At 42.0% G+C, this 18,602-nt stretch overlaps 1 protein-coding gene across 1 annotated transcript in view; it reads left to right on the top strand.

Annotated features, from left to right (window-relative positions):
- The window catches only part of Nckap5 (NCK associated protein 5), a 918,845-nt gene that overhangs the window by 296,414 nt on the left and 603,829 nt on the right, over positions 1-18,602 (top strand). The gene's annotated exons all lie outside the window — the stretch shown is intronic.

Here is an 18,602-nt window from a genome sequence, read left to right as displayed (position 1 = left end):
CAGCCTTCATTCTGAACACACTCCATACTCTTCAGTATGTTAAGCTATGCAGTACTGCCCTGCTGAATGCTGCCTAAGACACATGGCTCAGCAACCAGGGCACTGTGTGTTACGATTTTTACTGTCTTTATTGTACTTTACATTTTTTTTTTTTTTTAAGATCTGAGAGCAACATGGCAGTTTCACTGTAAAGAACAAAAATTTTAATATTTTCCTCCTGGTGATCTACAGCATGGAAGCAACACATTAATATATGTTTAGACTGTATCACATTAGAATGTTTGATTTTTAAATTTCTGTGTATGTTGATAACTTGAGTTTTAGCATGGGATTAGGATAGAAATTTTGACAGTTTCCATAATGGCCCTAGACATATCTTTGCCTTTTTACACTATGCATTTATGTGAAGTAGTATTCACAAAATTGACAATTATGAAATAAAAGTATCAGTTAGTTATGAAAAACATTGAAAAATCTTCGTTTCTTACAGTGTCAAATATTTGCCAAGACTTAATTGCTTATGTAAAAATAAGCAAACATATCTATCTCATTAGTTTTTAAATTTGTTTTTATTTTTAATAAATGGTAAAACTACACCTTTTTATTTTACAAAGAATAGCTTTCTTTATGGTTTTTTTTATCAGTGTATGTTTGATTTGTATATCTTATTTATATGCTTGTCTGCCTAGAGTTACATAAAAATTTTAGCAGTGAAAAGAGGTCACAAGAAGAAAGTAATATGATCAACATACGTTCTATAAATGTAAGAAATTTGAAAAGAATATATTAAGATACTTTATTTTTTAAAGGAAGCTTTGGCAGTTTAAAATAACACAAAGAGCTGAGAAACAGTCCTCAGGCCTGGGATTCGCTCAGATAAGCAGGTGGGGATGCTGTATGGCAAATTTAGGAGCATGGCAGAACATCGACACAAACTCCCTACTAACTTCCCTGCCCTGGGTCATTGAAGCTTTTCTTCCATAAAAAGATGCCAGGTTTCTGGCTCTTCACGTGGGAAGGCTGGCCAGGGAGGCCTCTATGTATTACCCTTTTCATACTGAGATTTTGCTTTACTGGGTGGGCTCTGACACTAGGTCAGGAAAACAACCTGAGACATATGTCCAAGCACCCAGAGTTGGAAATTGGTGACATGGAAGTGAAACTCCCCAGTCAGTCAGTCAGTCAGTCGTTCGCAGGTCCCTTGGGAATAGACTGTGATGTCATTAGTTCTCCAGGGTCCTATAAGTATGTCCTTTGCAAGTGCCAAGATGATGTTTGAATTTCTTTTCCTAAAGTTTCTGTAAGCTCTTGGATTTTGAAATGCATGTGCTGGGCCATTATTACATGGTGTGTCAATACTACAGGAGAATTGTCCCATGAGCTGTCTGTCCCACAGGGAAAGAAGGTCCCATAGTTACTTAATTAGGTGTCCATTTTACTTTGTGGAGGGCAGGGCTTTCTCTGTACTAACCTCCAAATTCACCCTACAAAAGTAGTTCTAGTTTGGGATAAAGTGTTACAGATTTTCCTTTTGTCTAGCTCATGCATGATCTTTGGTTATAGTAATAAAAAATAATTCTGGTCCCTTACATAAAAATACTACTGGGAGAATGTATCAGTAAAAAAAAACCCCAAGTTTTTTTTTTTTTAACATGTATTCTTATTGAGAATTTCAAACATGCATAAATGCATTTTGATCATATTTACTCCTCATTCCTCCCTCTACTTCCTCCCAGATCCATCTTTCGCCCCTCACCCCTCGTAACTTCTTGTCCTCTTTTTTTTTTTTTTCTTATAATTCACCAAGTACAATTTGTGTCGCCCATATATACTCATGGGTGTGGGATCTTCCATTGGAACATGGTGGACCTACCAGGAGTCCCACTCTTAAAGGAAACAGTCTCCCTCAGAAACCATCAACTGTCAGTAGCTCTTCAAGTTAGGGGTGGGAACTTGTGAACCCTCCCCCTCCATGCTGGAATGTGGATTGGCTTGATCTTTTGTGTGGGTCCTGTGAAGGTAACCACAGCAGCTTTGAGTTCCAAAGTGTGGCTGTCCTGTCATGTCAAGGAGACACTGGTGGTTTTTAATCTGAACAGATATATCAGTTTTCTCTCATTTTTCTTTTCTCTTTTTTTCATTTTTTTGTTTGTGTATATATGTGATGTGTGTGTGTGTGCGCGTGCGTGCATGTTTTTGCTTGCACACGCATGGTTTATGGATGTGGACTTCTAAGGTTGACATTAAGAATCATCCTCTTTGCTCTTCCACCTCGTTCTTTGAGGCAGGGTCTCTCAGGCAGAGCAGAATTTGCTGATTGGCCAGTCTCATTAAACAGGTTGCTGTGGGGATCCTCTGCATACACCTTCCCAGGATGGAAATATAGGCTGGTTGCCACACTTACCTGGGGTTTCTGGGGTTTCAAACTCTGGTCTTCATGCTTGTACAGCAAACACTAACCACTGATTCATGTCTCCATCTCCCAGTTAATTTTTTAGCTAATCTGATACTCATTGGATTTGTTTTGGGAACTATTTCCATCACAGCTGTTCATTGTTGTTGTTTTGGGTAAATTCGTGCACAAGTAAAACCAGCAGTGATGTGTATAGTTGTGCTTTTATTTTATTTTATTTTTCTAATAGATATATTGAAAGCATATTTTTAAAACTGATCTATAACATGCATAAAGTTACATTTAAGCTCCTTGTATAGAAATATCCCCTTTGGAGACAGAGGCAGGTAGATCTCTGTGGGTTTGAGGCCAGGCAGGACTGCAGAGTGAGTTCCAGGAAAGGTGCCAAACTACAGAGAAACCCTGTCTTGAAAAACCAAAATAAATGAATAATTAATTAATTAAACAAACAAATAAATAAGTAAATAAATAAATTTAAAAAAAAGAAAATATTCCCTTTGCCCTGTCTTTCAAGAGAAAAATATACACTAACAATAATGGCTGCCTTCTGATAAAAAGAAAATTTTTAGTTTAATTTAGACAGTAAGTATTCAAATATATCTTATATACATCACTGTGCAGGAGTAATGGTTTGTCAGTGCTTTGAACCAGTGAAAACATTCATGGAAAAGGGCTATGTTTTTCCTGCCTTCCTGGGGTAGTTAATAAGAGCCGTTGATCTCAGATACAGCTAAGTTCAAATCCCATTTCAGGTGTGGTAAGAGCTCGGAGTTTTGTGTGCAAACCCTTTTGTTTCCCTTCAGAAATGGAGTTTTTCTTCTGGAAGTGGTTAAACTGCAGACCTAATGTCAGAGGGTCCCATCATCCCCCAGTGTCTGAATAACAATGGCAGGTAATAGAGGCATTTGAACAGTCACAGTGACTACCAGTGAGAAGATGGAAAAGGGGAGCATGGGAAAGAAAAGGAAGACCAGGTGTCAGTTTCTACACTCTAATAAGTCATGCAACTGCAGCTGATCGTAGTTTGCAAACCAACCTTGACTTGCTGGACTGAAGTGGCAGGTTATGTGGTCTGTGGTAATATAGTAACTTTGCTTAGAGTACAAGGTCAGGGAACAGTGTTGAAAGGCCTTTCTGTGGATGATCAGGTCCTGCAGGTACTTTACTCAGTAGTCGTGTAGACTGTATGCTGTGTGGAGGATCTTGAGGGTAACCTTGTGTCATGTGTGAGCTTAACTAGAGTGCCTGAAATTAGACACACTCCCTCCTCAGTCAGCATAGACCCTGGTGTTTATTGTACCTTTGATTGGTGATTGCTGTAATTATCATGGGGTAGGCTCTTTATTGTAGCTCCTCACATTACCTGATGCACTAAAGTTGTGTGTATGTAAGCTGTGTTGTAATTTCAGAGTCAAGTTCTCGAAAATATTTAATTGGTGATTTCCAGGCCAGTGAGAGACCCTGTCTCAAACAACAAACTGAAGGACCCCCAAGGAATGGGACCTCAAGTTGTCTCTGGCTTCTGTGTGCATGGGTGTGCTTGTGCACATGTACATGTGTACATGGCATATATACTCACAGAAAAATATTTGCTAAGGGATTCCTTATCTTCATAGAGGAATTTACTAGTATTTTGCTTGTTTTTTTAACCATCTTCCATGACACAAAAATATTGTAATCACTCTCAAGGTAGCTAGGTTATTTTGGGTTCCTGCTTAGTATAGTACCGAAATAGCCCTAGCATCTGTCTCTGAGATGTGAAATAGCAAGGGAATTTGTGGAACTCAAACCCAGCCATTTAACTGTAGCAGACATTCAGGTCCAGACTCTTTGATACCAGAAAATTATTTTTAAAAAGTAAACATTTGTGGATTTGTATAAAGAAAAGGATGAAATCAGAATCTACAGCTAAGTCTAAATCCTCTTAAATATATACTGAAGACTTATTTTCCTCTATACCTTTGTACTTGACTTAAGAAAATACAGATGGTGTAAAGAAATTGCTCAGCACTTAGAAGCGTTTGCTACTCTTACAGAGGACCTTGGTTCAGTTCCCAGAACCCACATTGGGTGCCTCATAACCGCCTGTAACTCCAGCTTCAGGAGATCCAGCTTTCTCCTCTGGCCTTGTGGGTACTGTACTCATTGCTCTCATGAGCTTACCCCGCCCCCCAGCACACAAAGAATTAAAAACAAACTCCTAAAACATCCCACAGAAGGTGTATATTAGTGTCAAACCACAGTCTTGACATCCTGTGCCTTAATTTTTCTGATTGAGAAGTTATCATTAAGATGAAAGTAGTTTTTGTATGTGATGATTTTTATGTCCTCTACTATTTCTGATTTGGCTAAATATCTTTAACTGACAAGAAAGATCATAATAAATAATAGTGGAAAAATGCCTCCAATATTTGATTAAAATCTTTATCCATTTGTAGTCTCAAATTAAGAGTTTAGAATTCATAGACAGTTGGAAACTACAAATTGAACTCATGAATATTCATGGCATGAAATTATTCTTTCATGCCACATGTGAAATATGTATGGAAAAGTGACAGTATCATATGATCATAGCTATGGAAAGAAAAGGTCACTAAAGGTTGGGAGAACTCTTGCCCTACCCTGTCAAACTAACAAATGAGTAGTACTCAGGTGGAGTTTCTTTGTGTAGAAAGAAGGTATCAATATAGCCAGCATTCTAGTTTCAGTCTGTTACCGTGGCAAACACTGGGACCAGAAGTAACATAGGGTACAAAAGGGTTTATTTGGCTTAGACTTTCAGGTCACAGTCCATCACCATGGGAAGTCAGGGCAGGAGCATGAGGTGCACATGGGTGGTTGGCTCATTTGTGAGCTCATGCTTAGGCAGCTTTCTTACACAGCCCCAGACTGCTCATGGGAAGTCAGGGCAGGAACTCAAGCAGGAGCATGAGGTGCACGTGGGTGGTTGGCTCATTCATGAGCTCATGCTTCGGCAGCTTTCTTACACAGCCCGGACTGCTCAGGGGATGATGGCGCCCACAGTAACAATCAAGACAGCTCCGCACAGAAATCCCCATGTGCTCACCTGGTGTAGGAAATTCTTCAGTCTCGGGAATTGCCTTCCAGATGTCTCTATGCTGTTTGTCAAGTTGACAATTAAAGGTCACTAGGGCGACTAGTGTTTCAGATTTCAGAGTGTCAAGACTGCATGAATTGTGTGTGGTGTAGTACAGTGTATTTATGGAACATATACTTAAAGATATCTTTCATTCTGGTCATTTGATAATACTTAGATATTGTGTGATGGTACTCTGTAATATGGACCATACTAAACTTTGAAGAATTTGGTAGAGATATCTAATCCAAACAATTTAAACAGGTTTCCAATAACTCACTAGATAATGTTAAGGTATTTGCTTTAGATTTTTTAAGTTACATTGGAGACACTCAAAGCTGTTGTAAGAAATAAAGAGCTTAGGCCGGAGAGATGATTACTACACAGACTGAAGGATCAGAGTTTGACCCCCTACACCTACATAAAATATTGTGGCATGGTGGCGTATTTGAGATCCCAGTGCTGGGGAGGTGGAGACAGGTGGACGTGTAGGGACTCACTGAGCACCTCTTCCCAGTGGAGAGATTATGTCTCAATATTCAAGGTGGACAGCATCTAAAGAATGACCTGTGAGGATGACCTCCAGCCTACACACACACACACACACACACACACACACACACACACACGGGAATAAGGAGATCTGCCTGATTGTAAGACAACTGTCTGTAGAGGTACAGATGCCCACCCATAGACTTAAGGTCACCAAGTATACTAGTTAGGTTTTGTCAACTTGACACCAAGAAGAGTCACCTGGGAAGAGGGAATCTCAAGTGAGAAATGGCTTCCATCAAATTGGCCTGTGGACATGTTCATCGGGTGGTTTCTTGACTGCCTAGTGATGTGAGAGGGTCCCCCCCCCCCATTGTTCACAGGCCAGTCCCGGGCATTTGGGGCCTGATGTAAATGTGAGGCAGTTGAATGTGAGTTTGGAAGCAAGCTAGACAGCAGCACTTCATCTCAGCCTCTGCTTCTGTCCCTGCCTCCAGGTTCCTGCTTTGAGTTCCTGCCCTCAGTGATGGAGCACATGAAAGTGTAAACTAAAACCCTTTGTTCTGTGTTGGTCAGTTTTTCACAGCCAGAGAAAGCCTACCAGTAACCAAGTTCATAATCATTTAAATATTTCAACAAGCACTGCTGAAGCTGGATATTTCATTGACATAGGGATAGGGTTGTCATGGGTATTTCATGGTGTTTAAGATAATCCCAGGCTGTCTCTCACTATCTTCCAGGAGCACCCACATTGTGACAACCTAAAATATCTGCAGACACTTTCCTGGTATTTCCCAGAGGACATTAGTATCTCATGCCTCGGTAGAGAATCATTGTTTTTAAATAAATCACACATGGAAGCATTGTCTTAAGTATAGACCCAGAAATACCAATAGCATGAGTCACTACAGATATTTTAAGAAAATATTCTGTGACCAAACAAATGTGGAAAATACTCATTTGTAAACTTTGTAATTGCAGAATTTCTCAGGTCCCTTAGCATTGTTCATATGTGTTATGCATATATAAGGGGGAAGACAGCTGAGGGAGATTCTCTGTCAACCACAAGCCTCCATGAATGAGTGCACACACATATCAAGCACACACATAGGCAACCTCCCAGGTCTAACCCATTTGGAACATGTACTGAAACTAAATTACCAAGAAGCATACCTTAGGAAATGGTATGTTAGTCTTGATACCTAAATGTATAACATATAAAACTTGAATCTTCTTCTATGTTTTTCATCCTAATGATAATATTGTGGCAAGATGGCTTGGTAGCAAGACATAATGTGAGAAATCTAAATTGTTGACATGTGAAAATGTGCTTCAAGAAAGCCAGAAACACTTATTCTTGCTTGTCCTCCCTCCCTTCCCCCTCTCTGCACTACCTGTGAAGGTCTGGGGATAAATTATGAGAGTCAGTTCTCTTTCCACTATGTGGGTCCCAGGGATGGGACTCAGGTTATCAACCTTAATGACAAGCGTCTTTACCTCCTGATCTGCCCCCAAAGTGGAATTCTGTTTGTGTCAGGGAAATAATTCTTTCCTGGAAGTAACTTCTTTAGAGGCATGGAAGCCAGAAATTCTCCTGGAAGAGGTAGAAAACCTCCCCACTAGAGAGAGCACGGATGAATATTTGGGGAGAGGGTCATTTTATTTCAGTCTTCATCGCCTTTGGGGAAGCATCTGAATCCAGAGAATGAAAGCAAAGTTCTAGCAATTCTAAATTCCTTTCCCTCCAATGGGGATCACACTTAAGCCAGAAAGCAAAGGGGAAGTTCTATTGTTCAAGAATTTTAGACTTGTTAAAATCATTTGATGGCTAGAAGGGAGGAGCCACGGGACTTTGCTTCTAACAGGTTCTATCCGTGTTGTTCAATTAAGCGTTTTATTCTTTCTGGCGGTGCAGGAACTGTGCCCCGTGGGAAGCAGCACTTAAGTGCTTTACCAAGGCAAACAGTTGGTGATCAATACTTCATCGATTCTTGGGATTAGTTATGGAGGCTTCAGCCGCCCTTCGGAAAAGTGAGGGGGAAAGACGAAACAGAACAAAACAAAAAACTAGAACTTCAGGCTAGGGAGATGACTCATTCAGTACACTACTTGCCACGCAAAAAAAACGAGGGCCTGCGTTTGGATCCCCTGGCCCTATATTAAAAAGGCAGGCATGGTGGCATGCACCCATAACCTTGGATCTTTGGAAGTCCAATGGATCCCTGGGACTCCCTGGCTTAACAGCCCAGTCCAATTGGGGAGTTCCAGGCCAATGAGAGAGCCTGTCTCGAAAAACAAAATTGACCATCTTGGAATACCAGCTGAGATCTTCTCTGTCCTTTTGCCTGTACACACATACACACACACACACACACACACACACACACACACACACACCTCAAGAGAAAGAGAGAGAGAGAGAGAGAGAGAGAGAGAGAGAGAGAGAGAGAGAGGAGATATGTAAAAGTGATATTTAAAAATGCTTTTATATTTATTTATTATGTGGTGTGTGTGTGTGTGTGTATGTATGTAATAGGTATGCATCTATCTCTGTGTCTGTGTCTAAAAGAATATTAAAATTGTCTGTCAGAAGCCATGTGTCATTCTAACCCTGAGAAGAAAACTCTGTAATGCCCTATTGAAAAAATGGGCTTGTAATTGTAAAGCACAGATGCAAACAGAAGCTGATCCCACATAGCATTGAGCTCTGACTGTCCCAGAGTCTGAGCTTTTCATCCCCTGTATCTTGTCTCTCGGGATCATATTATCTAACCTCTTCACGAGTTAGCATGCCTCTTTTCTCATGGGGTTAATTGATGTAGACTAAGGAGATGTGCGTATTAAATATCTTGCCTCTGCTGTAATCATAGACCTTCACTGGGGGCAGGGGGCAGATTTTAATTGGCAACATGCAAACTTGCTCTGCATGGATTCTTAACAGTGGACACAGAATAAAATAAGAGCCGTAGTTTGTTTAAATCCCTTCAAGAGATAAAGAGGTAATCTCTAGGGGGTTAGGTGTATAACAGACAAATTCAGAGCTCTCTAACAATGAGAGCAAAACAGTACCCTATGCCAACTCTGTAACAGCTCCCAGACTCCTCCCCAAAGCCACAGGAAGTCAGGCTAGTGAGCTATCCATTGCTTCTTCTCCTCTCAACCCTTGTGCTAAATTTCTAAATCATAGCTATGTTCTCAGCAGAGTGCAAGACCATTGCCTCCCCTGGACAGCCATCAATGCCATTCCCCCAATTACCCACCAGGGATTGTTTGAGAGAGTCAGGCAATTCCAGTCCCCAACCCAGATAAGAGTCTGGCCTATAAGCCACACCTTCTGCCCAGCACAAAGGAGAATGAAGCAGGGCATTGGCTTATGCTCCCATAGCCATGCCATCCCTGGAGCATCTTAAAGATTAAGGTTAAGCCATACATCAGGGGATTACTTACCATCGACTGCTGACCCTGGTTTAAGGAGGAAGGGCATGTTCAGCTTTCATGTTTCTGAAGCCCCCCAGGAAGACACATTACTGCCTTCCCAGGTTCATACCAGACGTTATTTGGGTGATTTGTGTGTGATCTGCTTGACTGTTTGTTTAGGGGATGCCCAGTGCTTGAACAAAGGTTATCTAGTGCCAAGAAAGTATTTTAGGGCTTGGCTACACCCAGGATGAAGAACAAAGTCAGATCTTGTTTTATTTATATTTAATCCAGCAAAGCAGCACAGTATAGACAGGGTTGCCGGGTTAACCTATGGAAGCATGAATGTGCCTTCTGCTGTAACTGGGGGCAATATGCTGACTTTAATGAGGGGATTTAGGTGCACCAAAGCCTACACTGAAATATATGTAGAGAAGGCTCACAGATGACTCAAAAGTTGCACTGCTAGGGGTTGAAGAGATGGCTCAGCTGGCAAAGCACTTGCCACCCAAGTGCAAGGACCTTGGTTCAGTACCCAGAACCCACTCAAAAAGATTAGGTGTGGTGGCATGCCCTTGTAACTCCAGTGTAGACCAGGAGGAGACAGGTGGCTCAGTGGCCATCCAGCCTAATGCACTTAGTGAGTTCCAGCTCAGTAAGAGACCCTGTCCCTAAACACAAGGTAGGTGGTACCTGAGGAACCACGACTCAGGTTGTCCTTTGATCTCAACACACACACACACACACACACACACACACACACACACACACACACACACACCACAGTACATTCATACACAGGGGAAAATACATCTGTTGCTTGAGTTTTCCCCAAACCTGCCTGGCCCACAGTCAGGACAAATCTCTCTCACTCGCCAGTCCCACAGCTGCTCAGACCCAACCAAGTTAACACATAGAGACTTATATTGGTTACAAACTGTATAGCTGTGGCAGGCTTCTTGTTATCTAGTTCTTCTATCTTAAATTTACTCATATCTATTAGTCTATAAGTTGCCACATGGCTTGTGGCTTACCAGTACCTTACATCTCACTTTTCATGGCAGTGGCTGGCCGTGTCTCTCTGCCTCAGCCTTCCACTTCCCAGAATTCTCCTCTCTCCTTGTCCTGCCTGGCTACTAGCCAATCAGTGTTTTCTTTATTAACCAATTAGAGCAACACATTTAACATACAGAACATCCCACAGCATACATCTAGTTTAAATAAATTTATATTCTTTGAGAAATAGTATCAAAGTGTGCCAACTCTGAAATGACGGCATTGGGGTGCACTGAAGACGTATATCACCAATCTGAAGACATTTGTCTTACTCTACCCTTGTTATTCTTGTACCTGTATTTAACAATATAACAGCTAGGGGCCTAATGCAATTTATTTGAAATTAAAATAAAGAGCCCCAAGCAAAAGGCATCTGGTAGACTTATTTGGGAAAATAAGAATTACAAACACTTTCCATGAAGTTGAAAGAAAAACTCCAAGCTAGATGGCCCACTTGATATAAATACATTTGATGAACTCTGCAGTGTGCACACAGTAAAAGATGACAAAAGGCCTCTTTTAATTTAGAAAGAGAAATGAAATGGGTAATTTATAATGGAGTTCTTTTGTTTAATTTTAATTTATGAAAAGTTAATTTATGAAAAATTCACATTTTTTTTTGCTCATAACTATAGGAGTGATTTTAAAAAAGTGATTGCTAAGGTCTAACTCTGCATATTCCTATGTAGGGTGACTGAGCTTGAAAGGCGTCACATAGGTGTGTGGGATGACTAGGAAGCATGTGTGCAAGTGTGCTCACCTATGTGTGTACATACAGGCCATAGGTTGACAGTGGGTATCTTTATTAGTAGCTTTACTCCTGGTGTTTTGAGATAGGGTCTCACTAAACCTGACTCTTGCTGTTTCTAGAGCCCCATCTCCACATTCAAGTGTGCTGGAGTCACAAGTGTGTGCTCCACCATGCCCAGCTCTTACATGGATATGGTGCTCCACCATGCCCAGCTCTTACATGGATATGGTGCTCCACCATGCCCAGCTCTTACATGGATATGGTGCTCCACCATGCCCAGCTCTTATATGGATACAGTAACTCAACTCAGCTTCTCCAGCTTGCACTGTACATGCCTTCCTCACTGAGCCATCTCCTAGCCTGAAAGGAGTAGCTTTCCCCCCTTTCATTCTTCCAGAGATATCCACACTCAGAAACCTGAGAGGGTTTCTGCTTTCTACCTTTACCTGAGGATCTGGAATGAGCATTGGGTTTCTCAGGAGGAGAAAGTACAAAATAGAATTTCTTCCCAGAAGAGTTTTTGCTGTGCCCCAGTGTGCATTGCCTGTTACAATTAGACCTTATAGACATTATAAATAACCCTGAAGACAGGTGATCTGGGTCAAAGGTCACAAAGAAGTTAGTACATTTGCTCACGTGTTGAGAGAGGGCACTTGAGGTGTTAGAGCAGAAGTAGTTTCTAGATCAGCTGGAGGGTTGGCTGAGGTTGCAAAGCATGCCAGAGTTCATGGCCAGACCATTGAAGGTGCTTTATGTGGACCTGTGTCCCTGGACACCCAATAATGATAAACCATAGATGTGAACTCTGTGGTAAAAATCCAGATTTTTTTTCCCATATATAAAATGCTGCCTGAGTTAACAGGAGTCCAGCAAGCTCCCTGTGTCCAACAATCATCACATTGTAATATGGAAGTAAGGGATCTTACAGAACCCTCACACAAATAAAGTTGATTTTAGAAGTGTTAACAATATATCCCTATCTCTCTCTCTCTCTCTCTCTCTCTCTCTCTCTCTCTCTCTCTCTCTCTACCTACCTACCTACCTACCTACCTACCTATCTACCTATCTACCTATCTATTTTTCTTGCCAGTATCCTGGGTGGGTCAGTGGAAGGTGTGAGTGATGGAGCCAAAGAGAAGCTTTAGATATGTAAAACCAGTAAGAATGGAAGTGGCAGTTTCCTATCATCAAAGCAGCTACTATCTACATGAACCTCCTTGGCTAGAAATTCTGACTCCCATGCTGTCTCTTGGCCCGAACGTTCCAGTGGTAATAAAAATCCCTCTGGCAGACGGTGGGCTGCAGAGTGAGGTCAGAGTCTGGGGCCACTTTGAAAAGGTTTTCTGGTAAATCATTCTATTGAATAATGTTTAAGTTTGCACAGGAGTTCTCAGCACAGCATGGTACAACAAAAAGTCAGTCACAGGACATTACCAAGGGCACAGTGGTCACAGTGAGGTTGCAGTCCCAATGAAGGGAAACTGCACTATCTGGTCCTGGCTTTTCAGTGTCTTCTAGAAGTTCAGACTTAGTGGCTAATCGGAAGCCTAATGTGTTAATCCAGGTCTACTCACTTGTATTATTTGACTCTACCGTGTCACTTTTGATGTAGTGAAAGGCTGGAGATAGTTCTCAGTGAGTAGAATGCTTGTCTATCCTGCACTAAACCCTGGGCTCTGGTCCTAGCACCATGTAAGTCTGATGTAGTGATGTATGCCTGTAACCTCCCCTCCCCCCAGGAAGCAAAGGCCTGAGAGTTGCAAGTTCAAGATCAGTCTTAGCTATCTCCAGTGAGTTTCAGGTCAGTCTAGGTCTTGTGGGTTCTTGTGTCAGAAGAATAATAGGAGAGGAAGAAGAAAGAACCATGAATGGGGTCTTCTGCAGGAGGTAAAAATAGTAATTCTTTGATGTGTCGAATGAGTGCAAGCTTCCAGTTTGGATCAGACATGCACACAGTAATGTGTTTGCTTTAGGGAACATTTGCTCTGACATAATATTCAAAATGTACCCAAAGTTGTGCCTATCTGAAACATGCCTTTCTCCCCTCAATTGCTTCAAGTTTTCATTCCCAGAAAAAAGAAACTTGGTGACCTAGGAAAGTCACCTGATACCTGCAATTGTCACCTGAGGAGAAATGTTACTAAATTATTCCTTAAGTGTGTGTGTGTGTGTGTGTGTGTGTGTGTGTGTGTGTGTGTGTGTGTATACCTCTGTAAAGGAATGTCTGAGAGTGTTTATGCCCACATGACTGCCAGAGCTCAGCATCAGGTGTTTCCCACTATTTCTCCCCTCTAAATCTAGTTTTTGAGAAAAATCCCTCACTGAAGTTGTAATTAGGCTAGTTGACCAGCCAAAGCACAGCAGTCCTATTTACACACCCTCCAGTGCTGGTTTATAGGTGAGTGTGTGTGTGTGTGTGTGTGTGTGTGTGTGTGTGTGTGTGTGTGTGTGTGTGTGTGTGTGTGTGTGTGTTGTTGTTGTTGTTGTTGTTGTTGTTGTTGTTGTTGTTGAGGATCTGAATTCGGGTTCTCACCCAGTAATCATGCTACAGAATCATTTCTCCAGCCCTAGCTCCTTCAGGTCGTTATAACATCTCAGAAAAGATTATCTTACCAAATAAATATGCAGGGAAGACATGTCCTGAAGATTTCTAGCAAAATCAAACACCTTTAGAGCAGGATGAAAGGGCTGGGTGTTGCCAGGCAGTGGTGGCGCACGCCTTTAATCCCAGCACTCGGGAGGCAGAGGCAGGCGGATCTCTGTGAGTTCCAGGCCAGCCTGGTCTCCAAAGCGAGTTCTAGGACAGGTGCAAAGCTACAGGGAAACCCTGTCTGGAAAAACAGGGGGTGCTGGATGTTACAGTGAAATCTTAAATGTTTCTCTTTCTAATGATGGGCTCTCATCATAACTTCCTCAAATTCACTCCTTGTTCCTGAGCACACATCCTTTTTCACTAGTCTCCATATTGAAAACCAGTAAGTCCTACCCATTTCTCAAAGATCACCACAAGTTTCTTGCTTCCCATCTTTCATATGGATTCTTCAGCATACCTGGGTTCCCATCCTCTCAACCTTGAGACTATATCTTTTTTTTTTTTTTTTTGAGACAGGGTTTCTCTGTGTAGCTTTGCGCCTTTCCTGGATCTCGCTCTGTAGCCCAGGCTGGCCCTGAACTCACAAAGATCCACCTGCCTCTGCCTCCCCAGTGCTGGTATTAAAGGCGTGCGCCACCACCGCCCGGCTGAGATATATCTTTTTAAAACTCCAAAATTACCCCATATATCTTAATTTGGATTTTTCAAATATTTTCAGTACCTGGCCGTTCCTTTCTGTTACCTGAAAGATGGCCAGCATAGAGCTGAATGTAACAGGTGTTCAGCGAACAAGTTCTAGGTGGTACTCTCGCTGCTCATATTGTATCGGGATGGCTTGTTTCAGTTATCAGTTCTGGACACTACAAACCTGATGGCCTGCTGTTCGCCATGTAAACGTGGCTGGCCAATTGGTCTCAGGGATCTGCCTGTCTCTGCACCACGTTGCTGAGATTACAGGCTTTGTTCTCATTGCAAGCTTTTTATTACATGGCTGTAGGAGATTTGACTCATGTTCTTATGTTTACCATACAACCGTTGTCCTGACTGAACTATTTTAACCTGTAGAGTGAATGTTGAAGGAGAGAAACCATAGCACTAAGTTATACTCTGACAGCTGGGTCTGAAGTAGGATTCCCAGCGTATTACCATTTATCATAGAGAAGGACATTCTTGGGGTAGGACTGTCAAAGTGAAACCAGAGTGACTTCCTTTCAGTTCAGCACAGAAGGAAGTCTACGTGACCCTCATACTGGGTGACGTAACATCCCTCTTGGTGACTGGGGAAATGGCTCAGGGGTAAAGAGTGCTAGCTGCTTATAGAGTGTACTCACATCCGGTAGTTCATGGGTTTTTTTTTTTTTTTTTTTTTTAACTCCAGCTCCAGATCTTACACTGTCTTCTATCTTCTGTGGACGTGCTCAAACAGACACACCCTGACAGACAGACACAGATACAGACACACACAAATAATAAAAATAAATCTTTAAACCAGAAATTTGTCATTTACCACCTGGCTATAATGTTGTTGCCATTAGGAACTGTGTGTGTGTGTGTGTGTGTGTGTGTGTGTGTGTGTGTGTGTGTGTGTGTGTGTGTGTGTGTACATGTCTGCATGTGCACATGGCTGAGCTTGCATGTCATAGGTTGGTGCTGGCTATCTTCTGAAGTAATGTCCCATCTTCAATTCCTGAGATAGACTCTCATTGAAGCTTTAAAGCTCTGCTTCTGTTAGGTGCAGTGGGCGACCTCCAGGAATTCTCTTGACTCTGTCTCCCGAGTGTGGAGAGTCCAGGCCATTAGTGCTGCACTTGGCTTTGCAATGTGGGTTCTGGGCTGGATCACAGGTCCTGGTGCATACACTGCAAGCATTTCCAAGTAGAGCCATTTCACCAGGCCTTCTGAAGACTTTAACCTTGGACTTGAAATGTTTTCCTTCCATCCTTACTTTTCCAAGGCCCCAGTGTAGACCTCTGTCCTCACACAACTTACTTATCTGACCCCACTTAATCGTGGCCGCTGATGGGCAACTCCAATTGGTCAGTTTCCTTTTCCTGTTGTTTGTTTTTTTTCTCAGACAGGGTTTCTCTGTGTAGCCCAGGATGTCCTGGAACTTGTTTTGTAGACCAGGCTGGCCTTGAATTCACAGAGATCTGCCTGCCTGGGATTAAAGGCGTGTGTGCTACCACCACCTGGCACCTATTCCTGTTGTCCTGGTGGAGATCAAGATCTATTGAGGGCTTCCCCTGTGCTCAACAAACACTTTTCCCACTGAGCTACGAGCTAGCTTTTTGGTTCCGGTCTTAGCATGTATGGCTGTAATATAAGTAGGATGTATTTTGTTATGACCAGTTTTCGCCATCCTGTGAGAGAGGCCTCTTATTCTAACTTCATGATTTTCCCCTTGGTGGCACAAGTCGCTAATAACCTCTAGGCAAAATACCTAAAATTCCAGCCTGAGTCACACATATCCAATTACTCTCTGGTGGACTCCAAAAATATAAATCATTATTTCAAGACAGGACAGGGGTGTTTTAAATTTAGAAAAATTCATTTCCACCCTAATCCCCCTTGCAAATTGCCTGGTCCTTCTTTATTTTCAGGTTTTCATTTCTCCAGAGCCAAGCCTTTATTTTGTTGGGTAAGAGTTCACGTTGGAGTTAATAAAACCCGGCACTCTTCACGGTGCTAGACCTTAGTCAGAGAAATTCTCCGGCCTTCCAGGAAGAAAAAAAAAAAAAGGAGTAAGTTACTGAAAGGAACAGTTACTTTTGAGCATTCCCTGGCCCAGTGTTCAGGAATCCTGGAAAGACGAGTACTTTTCTACTATAGTATTTGTCTAGAGCCGGCTGAAGAGAGTAGAAGATTCTGCTGAAGGTGGAGGGTAGAGCTGGGCCTTTGTAGGTATGTGCTCTTATAATTCACTTTTAAATTCTTCCAGTTCCCACCAGGTGAGTACAAACATTGACCACTCTGCTATGGAAATCATGTTCCCTGGCAGCCTGAAAGCAGGACAGTTTCCCTCTGTCCTAATTATGAAGTTAATATTTGAAAATCATTTTTATCCTTAGCTAGCAGTTAAACATAACTGTGTGAAGCTTTCCTTCCGGGCTGGAGAGATGGCTAAGTGGTTAAGAGCACACACTGCTCCTCAGAGGACCTATTCCCAGCAGCCATGTTGGGTGGATCACAACTTGTAGCTCTAAGATACCTAATGTTCTCTTCTGGCTTCCATGGGCACCAGCACACACATATGCACATTAGCACATACACATAAATAATAAAAACTTAGTTTCTTAAAGATGTTTTTAATTGAAATAGAATTATATTACTTTTTCCCCGTTTTCTATCCCCAGTCCCTTCCAGTTACCCTCCCTTGAACCTTTCTCACATTACCTCACTCTCAAGTTGATTGCCTCTTTCTCTTTATTAGTGTTACATATATGCATATATTTATGTGTATACACAAATACACACACAAGCTGATCAGTCTGTTTTTTGTTTGTGTGTACATGGTTTCAGGGCTAACCACTTTGCATTGGACAACCAATAAGGGAGCTCTTATCTGGGAGAGGCTGATTCTCCTTCCAGCAATTATTAGTTGCCTATAGTTTTTTGTGGAGAGGTGGAATCCCACAAAAATTTTGCTCCTCTATGTTAACATGCTTATTGATACCTGGTCTTGTTTATGCAGCCATTTCTAGGAGAGACTATCTCACAGCAGACTTCCTGGTATTCTGGCTCTTAAAATCTTTCCACCCCCTCTTCCACAATGTTCTCTGGGCTGTTGATGCAGGAGTAGTGATGAAGATGTATCTTTTGGGACTGGGCTCCTCATGATCAGTTGATCTTTGCATTGGGTCTAGTTATGGTGTTCTGTTAAGATCTCCATTTGCTGTAAAAAAGGGGCTTCTTTGATGAGAGATGATGGCTGCACTTATCTGTGGATGTAAGCCTGAGTTAGAATGCAGTAAGGAATAATTTCCTTTTTAAATCTTGCCTTTGTCTTGTCATGGTGATGGAGACTATGAGGTAAACACAGTGTAGATTATTTTTCCTAGAAAACATTGCTATGTTAGAGCACATTATTTAACTGGGGCTATTGTCAGAGGCAGGTATCCTAATATTTTCATAGAGAAGACATGAATTAACTTTAGAGGCAATAGTTGATCAGGTTCTCAGCAAGAGACACATGGAGGGAGGTCAGCTAGGGAGGTCTGGGAAGATTCAGGTGTGGGAGGACAGCTCCCACCTTTTACATGGTTCCTATGAGGAGGAAAGAGGCAAAAGGAATTTGTGGATAGAAAGATAGCAGAGATGAGACAGACAGAAACACAGGATAGCTTCAGGAGGACCTGGATCAAAATCCACCAGCTCCTTCTGTTTCTTCAAAAGTGCTTTTTATAACAATGCCAATGGACAGGGCAAAAAACCTCCCCCTTGCTAGATCAAAGCATACCACACAGCCAAGTGTAGACCCTTCCACACACCTGGTAACCATGCATGTGGTCAAGTCATCTTCTTATTCAGCCCTGCTATGTGAAGCAAGCTGAGATATCACCAGGAAATTTCTGTGGGCTCCCATATTCATGTAACTCGATAACATAGCCAAGCTTTTATGTAAGTATGTGTGTTTAGGTGTGAATGCCCATGTGTGTACAAGTGTACATGTATGCATGCATAGGGTGGAGGCCAGAGGTCAAAGATGGACATTGGATATCTTCCTCCATCATTTTCCAATTTATGTTTTTGAGACAGGGTCTCTCAATATTTTAGAGTTTACCAA

This window comes from Onychomys torridus, chromosome 11 (assembly GCF_903995425.1).
Source record: "Onychomys torridus chromosome 11, mOncTor1.1, whole genome shotgun sequence".
NCBI lineage: Eukaryota > Metazoa > Chordata > Mammalia > Rodentia > Cricetidae > Onychomys > Onychomys torridus.
Note: the sequence above shows the minus strand (reverse complement) of the source record. Positions and strands in the feature narration are given on the sequence as shown.